This window comes from Geotrypetes seraphini, chromosome 2 (genome assembly GCF_902459505.1).
Source record: "Geotrypetes seraphini chromosome 2, aGeoSer1.1, whole genome shotgun sequence".
Taxonomy (NCBI): Eukaryota; Metazoa; Chordata; class Amphibia; order Gymnophiona; family Dermophiidae; genus Geotrypetes; species Geotrypetes seraphini.
In genome coordinates this window covers 302,923,005-302,950,233 of record NC_047085.1, presented here as the reverse complement: position 1 = coordinate 302,950,233, position 27,229 = coordinate 302,923,005, and the positions used below count along the sequence as shown (strand labels likewise).

The 27,229-nt window shown below is 41.9% G+C and overlaps 1 protein-coding gene across 1 annotated transcript in view; it reads left to right on the top strand.

Moving 5' to 3' along the window:
- Positions 1-27,229, top strand: part of MFNG (MFNG O-fucosylpeptide 3-beta-N-acetylglucosaminyltransferase) — a 104,596-nt gene that overhangs the window by 58,535 nt on the left and 18,832 nt on the right. The window lies entirely within an intron of this gene.

Here is a 27,229-nt window from a genome sequence, read left to right as displayed (position 1 = left end):
TTGAAGAATCTGTCCCTCTCCACTCTCTCTATGCCCTTCATGATCTTATAAGTCTCTATCATATCCCCTCTAAGTCTTCTCTTCTCCAGGGAAAATAGACCCAGCTTCTCCAATCTCTCAGCATATGACAGGTTTTCCATACCTTTTATCAGACGCGTCGCTCTCCTCTGAACCCTCTCGACTAATGCCATATCCTTCTTAAGGTACGGCGACCAATATTGGACGCAGTACTCCAAATGCGGGCGCACCATTGCCCGATACAATGGCAGGATAACCTCTTTCGTTCTGGCTGTAATACCCTTTTTGATTATACCAAGCATTCTATTCGCTCTCTTAGCGGCCGCTGCACACTGTGCCGTCGGCTTCAATGTCATGTCCACCAATACCCCCAAGTCCCTTTCCTGGGTACTTTTATTTAATAATATCCCTCCCATTGTATAGTTGTACCTCGAGTTTCTGCTCCCCACATGTAATACCTTACATTTCTCAACGTTGAACTTCATCTGCCATTTCATCGCCCAATCTTCTAGTTTGTTCAAGTCCCTTTGCAATTCTTCGCATTCCTCTGTAGTCCGAGCTCCATTAAACCGTTTAGTGTCATCCGCAAATTTTATTATCTCGCACTTCGTCCCTGTTTCTAGATCATTTATGAAGATATTAAATAGTAGCAGCCCGAGCACCGAGCCCTGCGGGACGCCACTCGTGACCCTCCTCCAGTCGGAGTAGTGACCCTTCAGTCCTACCCTTTGTTTTCTACCCTCCAACCAGTTTCTGATCCATCTATGTATGTCACCTTCCACCCCATGGTTCTTCAGTTTCCGGAGTAGACGTTCATGGGGCACCTTGTCAAAGGCTTTTTGGAAATCTAGATATATGATGTCAATGGGGTCTCCTTTGTCCATCTGTTTGTTAATCCCTTCGAAAAAATGCAATAAGTTTGTTTGGCACGATCTTCCCTTGCAGAAACCATGCTGGCTGGCTGTCAGAAGTTCGTGTTTTTCAAAATGTTGATCAATGCTTTCTTTTATCAGTGCTTCTGCCATTTTCCCAGGAACTGAAGTCAGGCTCACTGGCCTGTAGTTTCCCGGATCACCTCTTGATCCCTTTTTAAAGATGGGCGTAACGTTGGCTATTTTCCAATCCTCCGGGATCTCGCCTGTTTTCAGGGATAAGTTGCAAATTTGCTGCAGTAGTTCCGCTATCTCCTCCTTTAATTCCTTCAGAACCCTTGGATGTATGCCATCCGGACCCGGAGATTTGTCAGTTTTTAGTTTTTCGATCTGCCTACGAACGTCCTCAATGCTCACTTCTATGAATGTTAATTTTTCTGCTTGACTTCCATTGAAGAATTGCTCAGGTTCCGGCATGTTGGATGTGTTTTCGTTAGTAAATACAGACGAGAAGAACATGTTAAGCCTTTCTGCCACTACCTTCTCCTCTTTCACCACTCCCTTCCTGTCTCCTTCGTCTAGCGGTCCCACTTCCTCTCTAGTTGGCTGCTTCCCTTTAACATATCTGAAGAACGGTTTGAAATTTCTTGCTTCCCTGGCTAGCCTTTCTTCATACTCTCTTTTAGCTTTCCGAACTTCACGGTGACATTCTTTTTGATACTTCTTGTGCTCTTTCCAGTTCCCCTCAGATTTGTCCTTTTTCCATTTCTTGAATTAATTTTTCTTATTGCCTATCGCTTCCTTCACTATTTTGGTTATCCACGCCGGGTCTTTTGTTTGATTCTTTTTGCACCCTTTCCTGAATCTGGGGATATACAGATTTTGCACCTCGTTCACCATGTCCCTGAAGAAGGACCAGGCATGATTTACCGTTAGCCATGTTTTGGAAGTGTTCCTAAGTTTCTTCCTTACCAATTCTCTCATTGCTTCGTAGTTTCCTTTCTTGAAGTTAAAGGTTGTCGCTATGGATCTCTTGCCTTTTGGTATTCCTACCTCAACCTTGAACTTGATCATATTATGATCGCTGTTTCCCAACGTCCCCACTACTTCAACGTCCTTTGCAGGTCCTCTTAACCCATTTAGGATTAGATCCAGAGTGGCATTTCCTCTCGTCGGTTCTCTAACAAGCTGCTCCATGAAGCAATCTTGTGTGGCTTCCAGGAATTTTGTCTCCCTAGCGCATTTCGAGCTTCCAAGCCTCCAGTCTATCCCGGGGTAGTTGAAGTCTCCCATAATAACCGTGTTGCCACTTTTGCATTCTCGCTTCATCTCGGCTTCCATTTCTTCATCAATATCTCCGGTTTGCCCGGGTGGGCGATAATATAGGCCCATCTTTATTTCAGGCCCTTTCCTTCCCAGTATTTTAACCCATAGAGATTCCAGCTTGTTGGTCATCTCTGCTGTGTCCATTCTTGTGGATTGTATGCTTTCTTTTATGTACAGGGCTATTCCACCTCCTTTTTGTCCTGACCTGTCCTGGCGATAGAGCTTGTATCCAGGCAGTGCTGTATCCCATTTGCTTTCCTCATTCCACCATGTTTCAGAGATTCCAATGATGTCTTCTGCATCGACCACTGCTTCTAGTTCCCCCATTTTGTTTCTTAGGCTCCTTGCATTAGCATATATGCAATTTAGATCTTGGTATTTTGTTGTCCTCCTTTCCTTTCCCTGTGCTTCGGTCCTTAATTTCTTTTCTTTTGCTGTAAACATTGTAACCTCTTCTGGGTTAGTCGACTCCTGCAATTTATCCATTGTTTCTTCCCAGTCATTTTTCCCCTCGGTATCTTCACAGGATACCGTCTTCCGAATCGTCGGCCCTAGGTCAACTGTCGGCTTTCCCCTTCTTAGTTTAAAGCCAGGTCTATTCCTCTCTTGACGTTGTTTGCTAGGAGTTTAGTTCCCGCTGCACTCAGGTGGAGTCCATCTTTCCTGTAGAGCTTGCTCTTGCCCCAAAACGCCGTCCAGTTCCTCACGAAGTGGAATCCTTCTTCCTCGCACCATCTTCTCATCCACGCATTTATTGATTGTAGCTCCTCCTGCCTTTTCACATCTGCCCTCGGTACTGGTAGGATCTCTGAGAACATTATCTTCTGGGCCCTCATCCTCAGCTTCCTTCCCAGAATCTTGAACTGTTCTAGTAGCGTGCTTCTTTTGTAGTCTCTCCTGCTGACATCATTCGTCCCGATGTGGATCACTACAGCGGTCTCTTCTGTCTCCGCCCCTTCCAGTATCATTTCAATTTTGTCCACGATGTCCTTGGTTCTTGCTCCTGTTGGGCAGCTCACCACGATTTAAGCAGGTCAGAGTCTCCCCTGCACGCTTAAATTGCTCTGAATAAATTACACGCATAATTATAAAACTAATAAAAGTGAAAAGTGGATATCAGCCACTCACAAAATTAATACAATAAAAGTACATAAAACCAAAATTAAAAAGATACTTAAACATCTCTGGGGATATGGATAATCTATAATAATAAAACCCTAGCCGTGCATGCGCACTTGAAACTCCGTGCCTCCGAATGTGCAGTAGAATAGAACCGCCGAGCAGGGAAGCATCTCAGCGCAGTGGCAGCAGTCCTGACCTGCCAACCTCCCATTCCTTACCCAAAGCAGCAGTGGCAGTGCTGTAAACAGGCTGTTTGCGGCAAGCCCTGGCAGGGCCTTTCCTCTGCCGCATCTCTGCGATAGATCACAACATCCTACTACAAACACTGGAGGCAATGCCCCCATTCGGCTCTGTGGCTCCATGTTCTCCCTTTTCTTGATGGCCTACTTGGCCAGACAGTACAGTACCCAGGTCTTACGGTCTCTTGCTTTTGGGAGACTTGAGGGAGGTGTCCGCTGAGGGGTTTGTCACTCCATGCCAGAAATTCTTATACACAGCAATCCTAGTGGTAAAAAAGATTTTGCTCTCTCACTGGGTGGAGGTGGCACTGGCCTCCTTTAGCCAGTGGCTCAATAAAATGCGGGAGCTAGCTACATTTGAACTCCAGACCTATGTGACTCCTCATAGTAGCGATAAAAAGCTGTATGTTTCACTGTGGAAGGCGTTTCACGTTGCGGCTGACTCCGCTGTCTCCACTGCCCTGCCTTAACCGGGTTCTTTTTGGATCTGGGAGGCCCACTTTTTGAGATTTCACCATGCCGGCGGGGCTGGTTGCTCTCGGGCTCGGATGCTTGTTGTTTGTTTGAAGTGTGCTTGGGGTATAGAAACATAGAAACATAGAAAAGACGGCAGAAAAGGGCTATAGCCCACCAAGTCTGCCCATTCCAAATTCCCGCCCCTCTGATTTTACTCCCTTAGAGATCCCATGTGAACATCCCATTGTCTCTTAAAATCTGACACGCTCTTGGCCTCAATCACCTGCAGTGGGAGTTTGTTCCAATGATCCACTACTCTTTCAGTGAAGAAGTATTTTCTGTAGTCGCTATGGAACTTCCCTCCCCTGATTTTTAACGGATGCCCCCTGGTGGTCGAGGATCCCTTGAGGTAGAAGATATCTTCTTCTGACTCGATACGGCCCGTGATATACTTAAATGTTTCAATCATGTCTCCCCTCTCTCTTCGTTCCTCAAGTGAGTACAGCCGTAGTTTATTCAGTCTTTCTTCATACGTGAGATCCCTGAGCCCCAAGACCATCCTAGTGGCCATACGTTGAACCGACTCGATTCTCAGCACATCTTTCCGGTAGTGTGGTCTCCAGAATTGAACACAGTATTCCAGATGAGGCCTCACCATGGACCTGTACAGCGGCATCACTACTTCAGGTCTCCTGCTGACAAAACCTCTACGGATACAACCCATCACTTGCCTTGCCTTGGAGGAAGCCTTCTCCACTTGATTAGCAACCTTCATGTCCTTACTAATGATCACCCCTAGATCACGTTCCGTCGTGGTCTTGGCCAAGGTCTCACCATTTAGTATGTAAGTTCTGTGCGGGTTTCTCTTTCCCAGGTGCATTACCTTGCACTTTTTAGCATTGAAGCCTAGCTGCCATGTTGCTGACCACCGTTCTAGCAGCAGTAGATCCTGCGTCATATTATCAGGCAAAGTGTTTTTACCTACTATGTTGCAAAGTTTGGCGTCGTCAGCGAACAGTGATACCCTTCCTCTAAGTCCTTGGGTCATATCTCTTATGAATAAGTTGAATAGAATCGGGCCCAAGACCGACCCCTGCAGCACTCCACTAATCACGCCTGACGTTTTGGATGGGGTACCGTTTACCACCACCCTCTGAAGTCTACCACTCAGCCAATCCTCAATCCATGTAGTTAGAGTGTCCCCTAATCCTATCGACTTCAGCTTGTTCAATAACCTTCGGTGTGGGACGCTATCAAAAGCTTTACTGAAGTCTAAATATACTACATCCAGTGACTCTCCGGCATCAAGTTGTCTAGTAACCCAGTCAAAAAAGCTGATTAAGTTAGATTGGCAGGATCTGCCCTGGGTGAATCCGTGCTGGTGGGGATCACGTAGGTTTTCCTCGTCTAGGATTGTGTCAATATTTTGTTTGATCAGTGTTTCCATGAGGGGTATGGATGTTGAGGTTTGTGTGGAATGCTTGTGATGGATAGTTCTGTGAGGTGGATGGACGGGTGAATGTTGTGCGTGGGGTTTATATTTTTGAGAAAATGTGTTAGCAGTCTTCCTTATCTTTCGGGAATTGTTTTTGGTGCGCCTACTAGGACCCGTTTTGGCAGGGTTCTCCTCTTCTACTAGACTGCCTTTGTCTTTGTTTCAGGTGGCCGTTCCGATTGCACCTCTCCTGTTGTATGGCATTTGTATATACCAATGTTTTCTTCTTTTCATGTACCAGTTCTTTGGTCCTCTGCATGGACCTTGTTGTTTGTATTGACTGCTTCTCAATAAAAATTATTCAAAAAACAAACAAACACTGGAGGCAATAGGAATCATAGGCAAAGACAACAATTGGTTTGAAGGATTCCTCTGCTCAAGAAAATACATAGTTAAAGCAAACAAGGAACAGTTAGAATCATGGAACAACCCCTGTGGAGTCCCCCAAGGCTCCCCACTATCTCCAACACTCTTCAACCTTTACATAGCCACACTTGGCACACGCTTAAATGAAATAGGTATAACTTCATACAGCTATGCAAATGGCATCACCATCCTCCTGCCTTTCGACCAATCCAACCCCAACACAATGAACAAACTACACAGTGCACTAGAAACAGTGTCAAAATGGATGAGAGACCACAAATTAAAGCTGAATCAAGACAAAACCAATTTCTTACGTATAGAAAAAACCAAAACCCCAACCATAACAAACCTAGAATAGACTCCATCACATACCCCATGCAACCCAACCTAAAACTGCTGGGAATAATGATAGGCAAAGGTTGCACCATGCAAGTTCAAATCAGCAAAACGATCCAGAAGGCATTCACAACCATGCGCAACCTAAGGCAAATCCGAAAATACCGTACTTCAACAACGAACAATTAATAATAATAATAATAACAGTTTATATACCGCAATACCGTTAAATTCTATGCGGTTTACAATAGATTAAGCGAGGTACAAATTGATTGAATTTAAGAGGGGGGAAGAAGAGAGTTAATAGGACCGGAAATGCGTTGTTGAGGAGAAAAAAGATTAATAGGACAGAGGAATCACTATGGAGGAGAAAGAAGATGAGTGGGTCAGTTGTCTAGATACTTTAGGAACAGTTGAGTTTTTAGATGTTTTCTGAATTCCTCATAAGTAGTGGGTGAAAGCAGTTGATCTAGGTCTTTACCCCACAATGCTGCTTGATGTGAAAGAAGGTGTTCATGGTGCTTTTTCAGTTTACAACCTCTAACTGGGGGGGGGAAACGAAGTAGGAATGAGAGCTTCTCTTGTGTCTGTTGGCAGAGAAGGAGAAAAGGTCAATTATGTATTTAGGGGCAAGTCCGTTTAGCGCTTTAAAGCAGAAGCAGGCAAATTTAAACTTTATGCATGCTTCCATCAGTATCCAATGTAATTGCCGGTAGTAGGGTGATACATGATCGAATTTCTTTAGTGCGAAGATTAATCTGACCGCTGCATTTTGCATTAGTTGTACACGTCACATATTTTGTGGGGAAATAGCTAAGTAGGCGATGTTACAGTAGTCAAGTTGACTTCATATGAGGGATTGGACCAGGGTTCTGAATGCCGACGTATCGAAATAAGTTTTAATGGATCTGAGTTTCCAGAGAGTGAAGAAACCCTTTCTGATTAAGGAGTCCACCTGGTCTTTCATGGTTAGGCATTGGTCTAGAGTTACGCCTAGTATCTTTATGGTGGGCTGGATGGGGTGATTAAGTTCATTGATGCATAGAGGTGTTTTGGTGTTAAACGGATGTGGTGAAGCAATGAAGAATTTTGTTTTTTCTGAATTAAGTTTGAGGTTGAAGTTTGTCATCCATTGCTCCATCATGTTTATGGCTTCTGCAACCTTGGGAATAGTTCAAATAATTCAAACTCTTGGTACAAGTGCTAACATCCTATACCTGTCATGCCCAACCAACATACTAAAACAATTACAAACAGTTCAAAATACAGCTCTTAGACTACTGATTTACTCACTGAAAAAATATGCCCACATCACCACCTGTGGCCGGGCCAGACCCCATGTAGGTGGGAAACTCTGGCTCGGATCACAGGTAAGATTTTTAGGAGCGCCTTTTATATGGTTTGTCAAGGAAAACCAGGAGACTGGACTTTTCGCAAAACTTCACCAGGTTTATTAATGTGCAAAACAAAACATCACTGTATGCACACTTGTCACAGTGCACAGTCATTGAGTTCACAGTATATTACATAAGTCCCGGGCACACTGGATGTGCCTCTGCCTGTGACTGTCAATCTTCCTCAGTGCATTGAAATCATAAACAAAAAAAAACAGAAAAAAATGCTTCTGCAGCTTCTTCACTGCCTCCGTAGCGTCCCCTCTCAGGACTAAGACTTCTCCCCAACCAGAGCTGGTTTACTGATTCACAGCTGGGCACAACAGGTGCTAGTAAGCTGTCCACTATACTTTCAGTGAAAAAAAAACATTTTTGGCTTTTATTATTTTTCCTCTTTTCCTCCTAGTCCCTCCCTTTGAAGGATGTTCACAACCTGAACCCAGGTTGTGCGGGCAAGCCTCCCTTATGCTAAAGGTCTTAACACCCACCCAAACATGCCCACAACATCCAGAACTTTAATTCAAAGGTCCCCTAGGAGAACTGAGGTTCAAGGAATTATTTTGGCATTACTTAATTAGACACTGCTGCCATGCCTGGCTCCCAGTACAAGCACACCTACAATACAAATTCTGCTGCACCCTATTCAAAGCACTAAATTGAAACAGACCAACTATCTGAGCAACCGCCTAATCAGGCATAACACATCTAAACCAAGGAGAACTCATGTACATTTCACCCACACCCCCAATCAAAGGTATACAAAGCAAAAAAATATATGACGGACTATTAGCCACCTGAGCAGCGAAACTAGACTGCCACCTCTCCGCTGACAATGACGCCCAACTACAAAACATTCAGGAAAGAACTTAAAATTTTTCTATTCAAGAAATTTGTCAAATGATCTAACTAAACCTAATCGACTATCCACATGTTTGGGAGCCATTAACAAAATATTGTACAGAATGAATATTATTTTCTTCCTTTGTTCATACACATGGATATGCGGTGGGGAAGTGGGGGAGGGAATAATTTATGATTTCTTATGCTTAAGAACAATTGTTGGGTATAAAGGAGGGTGATATTTGATGTGAGTTAGAATTTGATGGTAAATGAAGTGATGGTAAAGGATATAATGATTGTATCTTATGTTACACTTGTTGAAAGTTTTAAAAAATGAATAAAGATTTATTAAAAAAAAAAAAGAAACGATCTAACTACACCTGATCAAACCTCCACAGATCCCGGTGCATACTACATCTATTAACCATGTATTCTCCCTGGAAATGCCCAGGCCAACTCTTGTTGTAAACCGTCTAGAACTGAAAGGTATTAGCGGGATAGAAGACACTAATGTAATGTAATTAACTCCAATCAACATTATCAGTGTCAATTAGTCCTGTTCTTAAGTTATGCACATACATCAGCTAAGGGTGCTGATATATGCGCATAACTTTGGGTGCAATGTATAGAATTTGGGGGATAATGCATAAATAAATCTGTTCATAAATTTAACATACAAAATTAATTGTAAGCAGAGGCATGAAAGACACAAATATCACCTACAAACCAAATATAGGGGGAATGATCAGAAAGTTGCATCATGGATTTACATAGTAATGAGCTTCTTTACATGCATTTGCATGTTTTGCATCTCATTACTATGTTACCTGTGGTGAATTAGTTATGGTAATTTAAGTTGTATTAGAGCCCTTTAACACATATTAAGAAGCAAATAACATTGTTTTAGAACCCTAACGCAGCTTGATAACTCCCCTCCTAAATCTCAAGTTTGAGATGCATTATGAATTTTCTTGTTATCCTGTTTAATAAAATTACATATTGTTTTAGTACTACTATTTACAGAAAATCTGCTGGTAAGAATATGTTTTTATACTATGAAAGCTGCCAAACGAGGAGTCTAAGACGTAATCTTTGTTCCTGCTGGCTCGTGGTGCTGAGATTATGCAGCAATTTTGATGAATTTTATAGTCAGGCTCAGGACGCGGCTGGACAATTTTTAAATAGAGGTCATCCAGTGAAATATGGTGAAGAAGGTTACTAAAAGGCAAGAACAGTCAATATAACTGATTTATTGAAAATTAAACAAAAGAGACATAAAAACCAGACTTTGTTTGTACCCTGCTGTTCTCAGGTCTAGTTAGTGATGTACAGAAAATATTAAAGAAGCACTGGCTTGAATTAGGAAGGCACAAGTGTTTTAAAGATAAATGATTAGCTGTTGCCTACTTAAAAGATAAAAGACCTGATTGAGCACCCTCTCTATTACCTTTACCTAATAGGACATTGATCACCTAGAACAGACTTGTCAAACTCTGTTAAAAATTGGCCCGCCAGACATTTAAAATTTTATAGTAAATCTGGCCCGCTGGCACGAACCACTGCCACAGCCGCTGCTGCTCTTCACTCGCATCTGCCTTTACCCGGTCTCCTCTTCAAAGCTTAGGATCGTCGGCCGGCTGTAGCGAACCTCACAGGCCGCTGTCCACCTTGGTAGCATGTTTCCTCTGACGCGATCCTGTACGTCAGAGGAGAGGAGGAATCACGTTAGAGGGAATGTGCTACCGAGGTAGACAGAAGTCTGGCTGGCTGGTGATCTTCAGCAGGCTGCTTTGAAGAGGAGGCCAGGTGAAGGCAAATGCGAGTGAAGAGCAGTAGTGGCTCGTGCCAGTGGGCCAGAGGAGACCAGGAAGCCGGGATGGAGGAAGGGTAGGAAAGGCGGCCAAATCTGAAAGTGAGACCGGGAAGAAGAAGGGGGAAAACATACAGGCTTCCAGGACAGGGGCAGGCCCTAGTGTAGAAGTACCCAGAGGGAGAGAAGAAGGGGTCCAGATATGCATATGCCGGACTGAGTGGAGGGTGGTGTGGGGAAAGAAATAAAACAGGAGAGAGAGAGGGAAGGAACAGAAAGAGAGAGAAGTTGGACACAAGGGATGGTGTGGAGGGGGGGATAGAGATACTGGATAGGAGGATAGTTGGGAAGAGAAATGGAGAGATGGTAGACCCTGGGGTGATGGGGAAGAAGGGAGAGATGCTGGATGAAAGGGTTGTTGAGAAAAGAACAGATGATGGATCTGTGGATGGTGGGGTCCATTGCTGCAGCTGCGGATATGGACACGAAAAAAAGGAAAGATGCCAGACCTCCGGGGGAGGGAAGGGAAATGGAAGGGGAGGACAGAGATGGAAGATGTATAGTTAGCATGGAGAAAAAAGAAAACAAAAAATGGGCAGGAGACCCTGGCAAGCGAGTTATCAGAAGTCAACCAGAACCTGGAACCAACAAAAGGTAGAAAAAATAATTTTATTTTCTGTTTTGTGATTGCAATATTTATTTTGTTTATACCACAGAGCTGGTGTGGAGTTGGAGACGCTGTAACCCTATACTTCTACTAAGACTAAGCCTTAGTCACTTAGGAGTCCTTTTATTAAGGTGTGCATTTAACGCGTGCTAAATCAGTTAGCGTAACTTAATTAAAGGACCCCTAATTATCTTAATTAAAAATTCAGCCCGCGGCTTAGCCTTTTTTTTCAGATTTTGGCCCTTTATGTGATTGAGTTTGACACCCCTGACCTAGAAGGATTATAATAAATACGGCACATGATCTATTTGTATTAATTCTCTTACCTTCACATAGTTTATATACATCCTTGTACACGGCAAAGGTATATTCTTAGTCATTTTGGGGGATTGTTATTTCGAGAGTTATATATGTTGTCATATGCCCATATGAATGGCTGCGTATAGCAAAACCACTGGAAATATTAGAACACAAGGATTTTATAAAATGATTAATCCTTACTGCTCCTCTAGTTGACCATCTGTTGTCCAATAATCACACTTTTACTGATTTAAAAGTTTTTGTTCTCAAGTTCATTGACCTTTCCTAAAGAGCTGTGATATTGACAGAACACAGTTACCAGAAGAACAACTTTCATTTAAAAAAAAATATCTTTATTCATTTTCAATCTAAAAACAGTGCATTCAGGAATTCATACAAGTTATTTGAAAAAACAGCACTTACAATAAAATACATAAGAATAATTTTCACCCCTTCCCCCCTGATTCAATGGACTCAAGATAACCGTACAATAATATTTACAAATCATTAATAAACCAGTCCCTGTACACTATCCTCCTCCCTCCCACCCACATCCCTCCCCTTTCCCTGGATGTGCAAATTATAACCTGAAGTAAAGAGAAAAACCATTCAATTAGAATCAATAAAATTGGTCAATGGACCCCATGTCAGTTTAAACCATTTGTTACCCCCTTGCTCAGAAACCATTTTCTCATTTCTATAATGAATTCCACCAAACATAACAAATTCCACCAATAAGTGAAATTTAAGCGGTCACAATTCTTCCAATTTTTCGTAATCATTTGGATGGCTACCCCAGTCATTATACCCAATAACCTGTTGTTATGCCTGTCTACTGGAGATGCAGTGTGCCACATAATACCGCTTCATATGACAGCTGAACCACAGTCTCCAGAATCAGAGTAATATGTCCCCCTATAGATCTCCAAAAACTGAGTATCAAAGGACAATAGAATAATAAATGATGCAGTGTCCCTATATCAAGATGACCGTGTCATCATCTATTAGATTTTGAACTATCTAATTTCTGCAATCGAACAGGGGTAGAAAAACTTCTTTGTGACAACAACAACAACAACAAAAACAGGTTTGTCTCATAGATGCTGACGCTGTACACCTCATCCTCCAAGACCAATTCCGTGGCCATTGAGTAGCAGAAATCTGCTGCTTAATCTCAATGCTCTAAATATCTCTCATACTTGTTTTTGGTTTCTTATTCATATAGCCAGATATTAATTTATACCACTTGGCTGCCTGGTGCCCTAGCAAATCTGTCCTGAAGCATAGAGCCGTCAAGCTATACTAAGTTATAAGCCTTACGCTTAACAGCTTTCATTTTTGATTTAGATACAAAAATGCCTATGGGCTTGAATAATGGGTTAGATTCTTAGGCTCTCTTTTACTAGGCTACAATAGAGGTTTCTACCATGGCTCAAGGTGCTAAATGTTCCGACGCTAGGGTTGTACAACCCTCCGACTACTTTGACGCTCATAGAATTCATTGAGTATCAGAGCAGCGTCGGAGCATTTAACACGCCGGAATATGGTAGAAACCTCTATCGCAGCTTAGTAAAAAAATGGGGGAGGTAGTTTTTTTTGTCAAACAATATGATGAAAGACTGCTTATTGTAGTTTTGTATTTTTTTTAAATATTCCTTAAATTGGTTATGAATTATGCAGAATTATGACAGATGACATCTTTATTTTTAGCAATTTTTAAATACACCTTCTATAGTTGGGTTTCTGGGATTATCCAAAAGCAACATCTCTGTACCATTTTTATTACAAGGGGGTGCAAAACAGTTCTTAGCCCAACCAACTTTCTAAATTATGAGCGTTATTTTGCCACAGTAGCTGAAAAGAGTGTTATCTTAGTTTGTTGTGCCAATTTGCAAAAACAAAATTCTATGGGGTCCTTTTATCAAGCCGCGCTAGCGAGGTTAGCACGTCGGACATTTCATCACCCGCTAACCCCTGCGGCAAGCAAAAAAACTAACGCCTGGTCAATGGAGGCATTAGCGACTAGCACGGCAGGCGGTTTAACGCGTGGTATTCCCTATGTTTAGACATTGTTTCATATCATTGATTGAACCATATCCATGTCATTCTCTTGGTTGGCCTGAGAACTTTTCAGCACCTCTTCAAAGGTATCCCCTGTTTTTAGACTGCATAGGACAGGGACTTATTTATATTTTTTGTTGTTATATATATTTTTTATTATTTTACAAATCATGATCATTGGTTAAATCAATTAGATCATTACAATATTGTGGGGGGTTTTAGCCTCATGTCTTTGCTTCTGGTGGTGATAAATATGGGTTTAAAAAAAAATGTTCACTAGGTAGATCAATCTGGTCATTTATTAAAGTTTCAACAGTAATAATTTTCCAACTGATGATTTACAAAAAAAACCCCACAAAAAGTTTTTACACTTAGCACATCTAAACACTTTTTATAAAATAGATATCTTCAAAGTTATGAATTAAAAGCCTCAAAAGAGCAAGATCTTAGGGATCCTTTTATGAAGGTGCGCTAGTGGTTTTAGCGTGCGCTTAGTGCACGCTACAATGCCGTGCGCGCTAGACGCTAATGCCTCCATAGAGCTGTCATTAGTATTTTTTGTGTAGCGTGGGGTTAGCATGCGCGGCATTGTAGCATGTGCTAAGAACGCTAGTGTACCTTCATAAAACGAGCCCTTAAAAAAAAAAAGATATTCCCTCCCCTTCCCCCTACCCGTAAATCCATTCTCAACCCAAAGCTCAGAACAGAAACCAGGCGATGCCAAAAACTTCATGGTGACTGTATCAAAATTCTCAATTGCAATAGCTCAACCTTATGTAATGAGTTAGAACTGCAAGAGGGTAATGTTTATTATTTACTAAGATTTCTGCTGTGGTCCGCAACTATTAAAATGTTCCCAAAAGGCTCCTAGATATATTAGAACTTCATCTATCTGAAGCATCATCCATGTTGATAGCTAAGCACTTCATATTAATTGTATTAATTGAAATTTCTGTTGGGAGACTATGTTGCTTCCTGAAGCATCCTGTTATGGAGAATACATTTTCTTACTCTCAAGGTAATTTTATGTAGAAACCAATGTTCCCTCTAAGGATTGATGAGATGTGTGCAAAAAAAAATATGCATGAGCGACAAGTTACATACTCCACAAATTTATGAGCAGACGCGGAGGACGAGTGCCCGCCGCTTAGACATGGCCATGAATTATTTAAAAATAATGAATTCTTTGATATTTAAAGTAACTTAATCCTATATAATAAAACGCTAGCCACACATGCGCACTCCTATCTGCATGTTCTGTGAGGTGTAGGTCCGTGGCCGCAGGAGTGCGCATGTGCGAGTCCCCAGCCTTACTGGTATGTTCATGCTGTTCTTCAGTCTGCCCTGCTCCTTGCCTTGCCTTAGTGTATTTTTAAGCTGAAAGACGTGGCAAGGCTCCTCTCACGATCCCCACCTGCGTCGGAAGTCCGATGCAGTCGGGGATCTTGAGAGGAGCCGCCGCTGCATCTTTCAACTTAAAATACACTAAGGCGAGCAGGGCAGACCGAAGCTTCAAAAAACATTTCAGGCAGCGGTGCGGAGCGGCGGATGGAAAAACAAGGCTCCGAGGAGGACGCACAGGCATGGCGTCGCCCGAGGAGATCATCACAATCCCTCAAATCAGAACTGTCTACTTTTGAAATCTACTGGCCTTATGCATTCCACTGACCTCATTTCTCCATACTCAGATCAATCAAGATGCGGTGCCGCCGCTTCCTCTCACCTCCGCCTGTGCTCGATTCCTGCGTATTTTAGTGAGCGACACGAGAAAAATTATGAGCGACGCCAATGAAAATAGTGAGCGATCGTTCATGCGCTCAGCTTAGAGGGAACATTAGTAGAAACCCACCAGTGCCTTTCTTCCTCCTGACCATAGGTTGTCCAAAGCGATGAGATAGAAAATTGAAATTCAGTGCAAGGCTAATACCCAGAATAGCAGAAACATGATGGAAAATGGCTTGTCAAAATTGCTGAATCAATGGACATTGTCAAAACATGTGACACTTGTGCAGGGGGCAGGTGCCATCTGTCTGCATAAAAGCCCTATAGGGCCTATACAGAGAGCTTCTTTTACTAAGCTGCGATAGTGATTTTAGTGCACGCTGAATTGCCGTGTGCGCTAGGCCTTAACGCCAGCATTGAGCTGGTGTTAGTTCTAGCCGCATAGCGCGGGTTTAGCGTGCACTAAAAATGCTATCGCAGCTTAGTAAAAGGAGCCCAGAGTGTTTTTTAAATAGGTTTTGCTTTATGCTTCTGATGATGCTTTTTATTGGTATTAAATGTGATGGTTTATGGAATCATGATATTTTTATAGGTTTGCACAATATTGTTATTTTTATGGAACTTATCTTCCCTTGATGGTTTGCTAGAATTTTGGTTTCCTTTGTTTTTGTCCTTGTGGAAATGGTTTGATTTGGTAGCCAAGAGGAAGGGTCCAAGTTTGGCTTCTGAGTGAAGCTTCACCAGCGCTAATGAGAAGTAATGAGTTGTTTTAAACAAGTTTGGTTCCTTGTAATAAATACTACTATTCATCTAGGCATTTTTTTTTGTGTGTGTGAGCAATGTGAAATGGAGCATTTTAAAATTTCTAATGTTAAACATGAGATTTGATACACCACTGGCATGTCTTACCAATGAGTTGATAGCACTATTTGTTTTGGTATTATGGGGCCTTCATTTTTATATGTTCAGTTTGTCAGTAAAATGCATATAATTCTAGTACAGTGAGATTTATTATTAGTGTATTACCATGAAGGTTCCTTATAATAATGAAAAATATAGGGCTCTTTTTATAAAGCCGCGCTAGCCAGAAATCTACCGCCTGCTCCACAGGAGGCGGTAGCGGCTAGCGGGTGCGGCAATTTACCGTGCTCTATTCCACGCATTAAGGCCCTAGCGCAGCTTTGTAAAAGGAACCCATAGTTGTTTAATGTATAAATATTAGCAATCTTGTAACCTGTTCCGATTGGCTGTTTGCTTGTTTTAGTGTTTTCCCACGGTTTTCTTTGATATAAGCAAAAATTAGCCCCCAAAAGAATTACACGGATGCTTAAAAGATACAATTATTAACGATGGGGCATGCCGTGGAGCAAAGCAGACCAAGTGAAAACAATGGCTTCCATTTTTAAAAAGCTAAATAACTACAAATGGGTTTATAAATGATTTATAAAGGAGCACCCTCAGAGAGGAGGTGAAAGCTCTTAAGAGAAGCTCAAAGGAGCAACTCAGGTGCTTACAAGAAGCAAAGCCAGCAACACGTTGCGGGCCAGCCGCACGTCATCATATGGGTGCTCCCATGTGCAAATTCGTGCTCAAATAAATCAATTAGTGAAAGCAATGTCCACATAAATAGCGTGGAGGTTATCTTCAGTGAATTACCGGCTGTCTGAGCTAAGTGGTTAATTTGATTTCATATGCTATGAGTTCCCTCCCGGTCATTGCTGCGGGCGGGACGCCTAACCACTAGTGGTTTTAGTTCTCCAGTTGGTTTTCTTCGTTTTTACATTTTTCATTCGCATTGTTTCTTATGTTTTGCTATTTTGCACTGATACGTGTTTTACTGTTTTGCACTACTGTTGATATTTTTGATAGCTTTTTTTTACGACGTGCTGTCATCACTCGATTAAGGATTAAGAATTTCTCCGAGGATTTCCACTTGCATTAGGATTGGACACAGAATTGTTATGTGAACTTGGCCTTTTCATGCTTGTTTGATTGAGTTTTTGAATGAGGATTGGGACATGTTTGACTTTTTTATTGTCTTTTTTATTTTTATTTTTGTTAGTAGTTTTTGATTTGTTTTTGGACTTACAAGGTACTTTTTTCACTTCCCTTTTCTTATATTCTTTTCCCCTGGTCTTTTTACCCTGGAGGGATGCTTGCACCTGATTTTTATCAGCCTACTCATTAAATACTATGGCATTATGATGTACGGGGCAGAATTTATTAAGACGGTAGTCTCAGTGCTTGTCACTTCATGAATATCTGCCTGAGGCTATTGGTCATCATGAAGGGGAAACTAAGCCTATACTGATTGCCTTTCTTTATTATTATTATTTTTTGAATTTTTGAACGGTTTGTTTATTAGAATATTGCAATGATCTTTCCGTTGTAGGACGTCCAGTTGAGGAGATTAATATTTGTTTACCAATTTTTGAGATTTGCACATAAATATAAGCCAAGATCTGGGAGATTTTGAAGGATATACAGAGGAGTATCTCAAGAAGGTGTTATTGAGACCAGCTCTTCTGGATGATGAGGTCACATAAATATAAGCAGCATATAAGCGTGGCATCATTTATTCATCAACTTGGGCACTGTATTAAACTGTGCCCCTGTACTAAACTGTGCTAAAAAGTGGCCTGTGCTATTTTTAGCATGGGAGTTTCCCACACACTTAGGCCACTTTTAACGCAGCTGTAACTTGGCCACATTTCCCACATTGCCTATTAACGGCCACACATGCCTGATCCCTTACCACCACCTATTTACTAGGTGGTAAGAGCTCTTTTGCTAATCATGTGCTAATCAGTTAGCGTTCAGCGATGTAGCTGTGCAAGCCAATTAGTGCACGGCATGCAAACATGCCCCCGCGCTAAAAAAGAAAAACAATCCTTTTCCCTGTGCGAAGCGTGCGTCAATTCCAATACTGCTGCGGGACACCAGAACACATCCTTCAGTAGTGGAATTTAACCTGCAGTAAGCATGCGTTTGTGCTTACTGCAGCTTAGTAAAAGGTTTTATGCGAATCAACACTCCACGACTATTTAGTTGCAGAGGGTTTTGAAGGTACTTCATTGAAAGCCCCTTATTGTAATTTTGGTATTATTTTTAAAGGAATCGTTATTTAATAATGTCTATAATTTATTTTCTATTCTGTTTGTTCAGAAATTTTGACAATAGTCAAATGGGTTGTGTTTTAACACACATACAGTGTTCCCCTGTGAATTCGCGGTCTGCTCTGACCGCCTCTTCCTGTAGTAAAGTCGGGCTACACCAATCAGGAGTTGCATGTCAAAGCAGCTCCTGATTGGTGTAGCCCAACTTTACTACAGGAAGAGGTGGTCGGAGCAGACCACGAGTGATTTTCTTCACCCGCCGGCGCTCCAGCTGCCCTCTCCTGCCTCTCCAGTTGCCCTCTCCTGCCTCCCCTGCCTTTTGACAGGTGAAAAACTGTATTTGCTATCATCACATTCTCCAGCAATGAATTCCAGAATTTAATTACATGTTGAGTGAGAAATATTTTCTCCGGTTTGTTTTAAATCTAATATGCAATAGATTCATTGCATGCCACCCAGGTCACAAGTAGCTGGCAAGATCCCAAGTAGTAAAACAGATTTTATGCTGCTTATCCTAGGAATAAGCAGTGGATTTCACGAAGTCCATCTTAATAATAACTTATGGATGTGTGTTTTAGGAAATTATCCAAACCTTTTTTTAAACCGTGCCATGCTACTCGCCTTCATCACATTCTCCAGCAATGAATTCCAGAATGTAATTATATGTTGAGTGAGAAATATTTTCTCTGGTTTGTTTTAAATCTAATACGTAGTAGATTCATTGCATGCCCCCTAATTCTAGTATTTTTGGAAAGAGCTAACACGCAACTCACATCAACCCCTTCCACTCCACTCAGTATTTTATAGATTCTATCATGTCTCCCCTGAGCTGTCTCTTTTCCAGGCTGAAGAGCCCTAACTACTTTAGGGAAGTCGTCCCATCCCTTTTATCATTTTTGTCGCCTTTCTCTTTACCTTTTCTAATTCTGCTACATCTTTTTTGAGACTTGCACACAGTATTTGAGATGGGACCGCACCATGGAGCAATACGAGGTCATTGTAACATTCTCATCTTTGTTCTTCGTTTCTTTCCTGATTATTCTTAACATTCTATTTGCTTTCTTAGGCACTACTGAACACTGAGCTGAGGCTTTCAACATATCCTCAACAATAATGCCTAGATCCTTTTCCTGGGTAGTAACTCCTAATCTGGAACCCTGCATCATGTAGCTATAGTTTGGGTTCCCCTTTCCAAGATACATAACATATCATAACAACGGATTTCTAGACTGCATCACCATAAGTTCAATGCGGTTTACAAAAGTTTATCAAAAAGGTACAATGGGAATTATTAGATCAGAAATTTTTGAGAAGCGAAGAGTTTTCAATTGTTTTCTGAATTGCCCACAAGAAATTTTGAAACAAGAAAAGTTTTCAGTTGTTTTCTGAATTGTTCAAAAGAAGAGGATGTAAAGTAATAAATGCCGAAGATCTCTATCGTGGTGTGCTGCTTGATATGCTAGCGTATGTTCCAAATAGTAGGAAGAACGAGAGGGCACTCTCTAAAGTTGAAAGGGGATAGATTCCGTACAAACGTAAGGAAGTTCTTCATCCAGAGAGTAGTGGAAAACTGGAATGCTCTTCCAGAGGCTGTTTTAGGGGAAAACACCCTCCAGGGATTCAAAAAGTTGAACAAGTTCTTGCTAAACTGGAACGTACGCAGGTGAGGCTGGATTCATTTAGAGCACTGGTCTTTGACCTGGGGGCTGCCGCATGAGCGGACTGCTGGGCACGATGGACCACTGGTCTGGACCCAGCAGCGGCAATTCTTATGTTCTTACTTTTGCATCCCTTAACTGATGGAAAAACAAAAATAGCGTGTGATTTTCTACTATTGCTATGGGATGCTAGATGAAGTATATCAACTAAATACTCGTATAATGGGACTGAGCCAAAAGCAACTTCATAACACAAATATCTGAACTTAAAGTTAACTCGAGCCTCCACAGGAAGCCAGTGCAGTTCACGAGAGAATGGAGTCACATGGTCATATTTCTTCAGACCATAGATTAATCTGACCGCGGTGTTCTGAATTAGTTTGAGTCTGGCCATATTTTTCTTAGTACATGACAGATAGATGATATTACAATAGTCAAGAAGGCTTAACCATAAGGACTGAGCAAGAATTTTAAAGACAGAAATTTCAAAGTAGGGTCTGATGACACGTAATTTCCAAAAAGTGTAATATCCCTTACGAATCACAGCATCAATCTGGTTCTTCATTGTCAGATGTCGATCCAAAACAACACCTAGTATTTTAATTGTTGAACAGATGGCATAAGATGATGAATTTATCTTAATTGATGATTCAATACAGTTGTTTGTTTTTTTTTTGTGAAGATGCAAAAAAGAATTTGGTCTTTTCTTGGTTTAATTTCAGTTTAAATTCCTGCATCCAAGAATCCATCAGATTCAGTCTCCCCAGGTTCTCTTGCAGATTCTCATGGTCCTCTTGCAATTTAACAGCTTTAAACAACTTTGTGTCATCAAAAAATTGAACCCCCCCCCCTTTTATGAAGCTGCATTAGGCTTTTTTATCGCTGGCTGCAGCGGTAAAAGCTCCAACGCGCATAGACTTCCTATGAGCGTTAGAGCTAATACTGCAGCAGCCGGTGATAAAAAGGCCTAACTTGGCTTCAAAAAAGGGGGCCTTAATTATCTCACTAGTTTTTCCCATCTCTTGATCATTGATAAAGGCACTGTTTATTTTACCATCAGTTGTACAATGTATGTTGTCCAGAATGGAAATGTCATGCTGGTGTCTCTCTATTTCTATATAGCATAACTGTGATATTTTATATATATATATATATATATATATATATATATATATATATATATATATATATATATATATATATATATATATATATATATATATATATATATATATATATTACTGAACTTTGATAAATGGATATCTCTATAATAGTATATTATGAGAATGATATTTCCTAAGGAACTCTTAAGCTGCGTTAGGCACTCAAGCATCCTGCAGGAGCTGCCAAAGCCTTGTATGCTAACCGAGTACTAAATAAATGTTAATTTTCTTTTGAGGAGGCATGTCAGGGGTTGGAGAGTGGGCATTCCTATGCTAATCAGTTAGCATAGCTACATTAGTTATGCTATCTGGTTAGTGCAGGAATACCATGTGAACTCTTACCACTAGTAGTTCGAATCATTGTCTCAGCAACCTGAGGTTATGGGTTCAATCCCCATGTTGCTCCTTGTGATCCTCGGTAAGTCACTTAACCTTTCATTGCCCCAGGTACCATAGGTTTTCTTCCTATCTCTTCCACCACACTTTCATATGGTGGATCCTCCTCTACTGCTATCTCACTAACAATCGATATACCCCAAGGCTCTTTCCTGGGACTTCTCCTTTTCTTCCTTTATATCCGCTTCCCTGGGGCACTGATCTCCTTCCATGATTTTCAGTATCACCTCTGTGCTGATGACTCCCAGATCTACCTCTCCACTTCAGATATCTCTACAGGAATCCAGGCCTGTGTTTCAGGCTGCCTGTATGACATTGCTGCCTGGATGTCTCACCGCCACCTAAAACTGAATATGACTAAGACTGAGCTTCTTATCTTTCCACCTAAACCCACTTCCCCCTCTCCCGTTCTCTATTTATGTGGAAAATACTCTCATCTTCCCTGTCTTGTCTGCTTGCAACCTTGGGGTCATCTTTGACTCCTCTCCCTCCTTCTCCATTCAGATGCAACAAACTGCTAAAGCCTGTCGTTTCTTCCTCTATAACAGTGGTCTCAAACTTGCGGCCCCCCAGATACTATTTTGAGGCCCTCGGTATGTTTATTGTAATCACAAAAGTAAAATAAAAGTTTCTTGCTCATATGTCTCTTTAGCTATAAATGACAATATTATTATTAATACTTAGTCAAAAGGAAAGATTTATAAACTATAAAGAGTTTTACCTCATGCAAAATTGTTAATTCTTTAATAAGACATTAACTATTTTTTTTGCGGCCCTCCATGTACCTACAAATTCAAAATGTGGCCCTGCAAAGGGTTTGAGTTTGAGACCACTGCTCTATAACATTACCAAATCTGACCTCTCCTCTCCAAGCACACTATAAAAACCCCTATCCACATTGTCATCACCTCTCACTTAGATTACTGCAACTTGCTTCTCTCAGGTCTTCCGCTCAACCATCTCTCTCCTCTTCAATTTGTCCAAAATTCTGCTGCACAACTTATATTCCCGCGAGAGCCGCCATACTCATATTACCTCTTTCCTCAAATCACTTAATTGGCTCCCTATCCATATCTGAATACAGTTCAAACGCGTCTTACAGACCTACAAGTACATTTTTTAAATATAGTTTTTAAATATGCTGTGTGCTGCACAAGGCTTTGCGCAGGGTTAACTCTTGTGCAAAACCCCTATCTGCGTTGTTGTGTTCACAAAATTGTGTGCTAAGGTTGTGCTGACCCTGTGCAAAGCATGAGGGGGGAAGTTATCAACATGGACTGCAGTTAAGATGGGTTATTTTAACACAAGTCATACTATTTTAGCACAATATTTTGCATAAAATAGGCCCACAATTTGTAATGCTCTTCCTTCTGCCTCAGCAGTTCCTTTGTCAGCTTCAAAACAAATCTAAAAATATTCTTATTTAGAAATATAAGAACATAAGAACATAAGAAATGCCTCTGCTGGGTCAGACCCGAGGTCCATCGTGCCCAGCAGTCCGCTCACGCGGTGGCCCAACAGGTCCAGGACCTGTGCAGTAATCCTCTATCTATACCCCTCTATCCCCTTTTCCAGTAGGAAATTGTCCAATCCTTTCTTAAACCCTAGTACCGTACTCTGCCCTATAACATCCTCTGGAAGCGCATTCCAGGTGTCCACCACACATTGGGTAAAGAAGAATTTCCTGACATTTGTTTTGAATCTGTCCCCTATCAACTTTTCCGAGTGCCCTCTTGTTCTTTTATTTTTTGAAAGTTTGAAGAATCTGTCCCTCTCTACTCTCTCTATGCCCTTCATGATCTTATAAGTCTCTATCATATGCCCTCTAAGTCTCCTCTTCTCCAGGGAAAAGAGACCCAGCTTCTCCAATCTTTCAGTGTATGACAGGTTTTCCATACCTTTTATCAGACGTGTCGCTCTCCTCTGAACCCTCTCGACTAACGCCATATCCTTCTTAAGGTACGGTGACCAATATTGGACGCAGTACTCCAAATACTTATAGCCAATAATATACCGGTACTGCCCATAGGATGGCCAGCTGGTGGGCTCATGGCTCAAGTTCTGTAAATCTCTTTGTCCTCCTTCTTTCCTTATAAGATAGGATTACCATATTTTGCGTTGTAAAATCCTGGATGCATGGGCGCACCCTGTTCTGCTCCCAGCCCCGTCCTGTTCCATGCTGGCCCCACCCTCAGAAAGTTTTGTCTCTTCATTGTTGACCTCCGGGCTACATCCCAGGGCCTCTGTTGTGACAGTGTGACATTATCCGTGTATGCTCAGAGGCCCTCCAGACGCAGCCGGAGCTTTCCAAAACCTGGACAAACTGCTGGGTTTTAGAAAGTCCATCCAGGCACCTGTACAGTCCTCTAAAAAGAGGACATGCCTGGGTTTCCCCAGATGTCTGGTAACCCTATATAAAATATCTATTTCTCTTTTCTCTTTGAAATGTGCAGCAATGTAAACCACTCAAAGCTGCCTTATGGACATGTATCAAACTTAAATAAACTTGAAACATGTAGTTAAATACCCTGTCTTAACAGTAGCCCACATTGATCATTTTCCCCCTGAGCACACTATTGCATTGAGCTCTGAGTTAGGCTAAAAATGAGATAGGGAAAATACAAAATAGGGGAAAAATACCCTGGTTATGAATGAAGGCTTATGGAATCAGATCCCGACCTTGGTTCCAGGATTGTCCCAAGCTGGAAACACGCCCCATGCGACACACCCCCTTATAGCTCCTATCCCATCCACTGTATTTCAACCAAGTAGGGAAAGCAATGGACAGGAACACTTTTGGAGCCCTGCCTCCCTTGCAACCTATGTGGCCACACTACCCGCACATAGCTTGCTACAGCCCTGCTTGGTTCCAGTTGAGCTGAGAACCAAAAAAGCAGGAGGAAACTTCCAGACTGAGAAAGGAAAAAAGACTGTTTGGTTAATTGATCCATAAATCTCAGAAAAGGTAACCGTGTATTCTGGCAGTGTCAAAGTTCAGCTCTGGTCTGGAAGGTAAGCTGTTGTATTACACAGATGCTCCAAGCCTTGGAGAGCGTTGAGGGATACATTCTCTTTCACTTAGATGACAGGTTTTCTTTCTTTCTTTTTTTAAAGATATCATTGTTCTGTAAAGAGCGGAGATCAGCTTCCTGCTCGGAGCAGCTGTTTGCTTACACACTGCCTGAGAGCAGTCTGCCCTGTGGCAGTCCGAGGGGATTTTCTCTCTAATGGTCTTCAGGAGAATAAGAAATGAAGCAACGTCACAGGGCCTGCTGTCGCTGCACATCAGAGGCCTTCCAGCACCTGGAGCTCAAATGCAAAGGCGCAAGCAGAGGGGTTCTCTAATCTGCATATTTGTCTGGTTAAAATCAGATTTCTTTCACACACATTTCATCGCACAGAGGAAGAACAGAATTTGACACTTAAGAGTCTCTCTTCTGCTGACATTAACAACAGGAGAGGCATTAGCCAGCAGAGATGCGCATAGAGAAAACTAATTTTGGTTTCTCTTTGGGTTGTTTGGCCTTTGTTCCTGATTTTTTTGTTCGTTGCAAAACATTTGTGTTCATAAAATAGTTCAAATTGGTAATAGAATTTTTTTTAGTGTGCCCAAATCAACTTTATTCATGGTAACTTCTAAATCAGAGGTTCTCAACCCAGGCCTTGGGACACACCAAGCCAGTCTAGTTTTCAAGACATTCTCAGTGGGTACGCATGAGATAAATTTGCATATACTGCAGTCAATGTATTCAAATCTATCTTAAAGTATGCATGACTGACTTGATGTGTCTTGAGGACTGGGTTGCGATCCACTGCTGTAAGTTAATGTACATTAAATCTGATTTGTAGATGTTTTAATGAACTCAGTGCATCCTAGCTGTAATAATAAGGATAGATGGCGTGACCCCTAGTGGCTCAGGTCAGCCCTTTTGAGAAGCCCTTCCCTGGGGTAGTGGGTCACCAGGAACAAGATCCTCATAGGAGTATAAGGATAAAGGGTTCTTTGGCTTGGATGTCTTTGGCTCAGGGGTTCTAAATCAAGGATTTTGTGATTCAGGGGACAAGGGTAAGGGAGGTCCCAACTGAGGAGCTTCTAGGGCTCGGAGTGGGGGCCACCACTACTCTGGGCGCCTCCCATCCTCATTATGCCACTAGTAGTTGGAGTAAGCTCCTGAGGGAAAAAGAAGGGGCGGACTCAGAAGCTATAAGAAAAGAGGAGAAGGACATTCTTTTGAGGAGCAGGGGAGAAAGACCGCCACTTCCAAGAGAATTGGGGACTTGCTCTCCATTTGAATCTATGGACATGGTGTTGCCCTAGAACTCCAATGTCTGAAGAAGATAAGTATTTGGGGTTACAAGAAGCTATGGAAAGCTGTGGTTCCCTTTAAAGGAATAGTGAGTGGTATGTAAATCCTTTGCCTCAGCTCTGGGAAATGGTCAGTGGGAGGGTTCCAGAGCCAAGAGAAGTAGATGGTGAGAACATTCCCCTTCTCTCTTCTTTAGCCCTGGAAGGCAGAGGCCAGTGTACAGAACTCAAATAGTGCTAAGTGGCAGAGAGGCACTGAACCAGGTGGAGAAGTGGGAACCATCTGACAAGTTTTACAAGATAAAGCCCATGTGTAATGACCAGAAGGCTGCATGAATTAGTAAAAGGACACCTCTGGGCATAGGAGCAAGCTCTGTGGGTGCTTGAGCATCCCCAATATTGGGGAAACTTCTTCACAGTGTCCAGGAATGGGATAACTTCATTGTGTTTAACACCCCCAGTAATTTGAAAAAGTTGGCTCCTATGCCTCTGGGTAAGGTTGCTTAAAGGAAGGCAGGCTGTGAAAATATCAAGGAAGCTGTATGGGGAGAGCACTAAAATCCAGAGCAGGAGTACTGCTGAGTTAACTGGTCTGCCTATGTGGAATTTGTGTTTTCTGGTTGATAAGATCACAATAAAGTACTGTATAGGTGAACAAAGCAGCATATTTGCATAGACTACTGTGTTGGGAAGTTTGGATATGGGGAAAAAACCTTCATGAGTAGAGTCTCTTTCATTTGAAAGGAAACTGCAATGAGAGGGCATAAGATGAAGTTAAGAGGTGATGGGCTACGGAGTAATCTAAGGAAATACTTTTTTACAGAAAGAGGTGGTAGATGCATGGAACAGTCTCCCAGAAGAGGTGGTGGAGACAGAGACTGTATCTGAATTCAAAAGGGCCTGGGATAGGCACATGGGATCTAATGGTTACTGCGGTTGGGCTGACTAGATGGGCCATTTGGCCTTTATCGGTCATCATGTTTCTATGAATGTGTTAAACCGTGCCTGAGATACCCTGCCTGTGACAAAAGCTTTCATTTACTTCCATAGAAATAAATGTTTTTTTCTGTAATGAGTGTGGGCTCTGCCTGGTCATCCAAGTTGCATGGGGATATCACGTGCTGCAGAGTTCATGGTGTGCTCTTCTTTTTATCATCACAGAGGGAGTGATGGGGGGTGTGAGAGTCAGAGGGCAGCCACACAGACATCCAGGCAGCGTTTGAAAACTATAGGGACAGTTTTGATTTATATAAATCTTGACATGGCCCTGAACATTACCATTTGGTAATAAGTGTGAGTGTGGGTTTAGTGGCCAAGCCCTTATTTTGGGTCCTGCTGGACAGCTGGAGGGAGGGGGCTTTGATCTGGGTCAAGGATCATCTGCCCTTCATTCTTTCCGCATCATTCATTAATGCTGCGATTTTGCAGATTTTGGTGTCATAGAATTTTGGAAATGTTCTTTCTCTAGGATTTATCCAGCAGATACCTCTTTCTAAATTCCCAGCATGTTTTGACTTCATCTCATTTCTCTCTTTACGATTGAAACTAGAGATGAAGACACTTCCT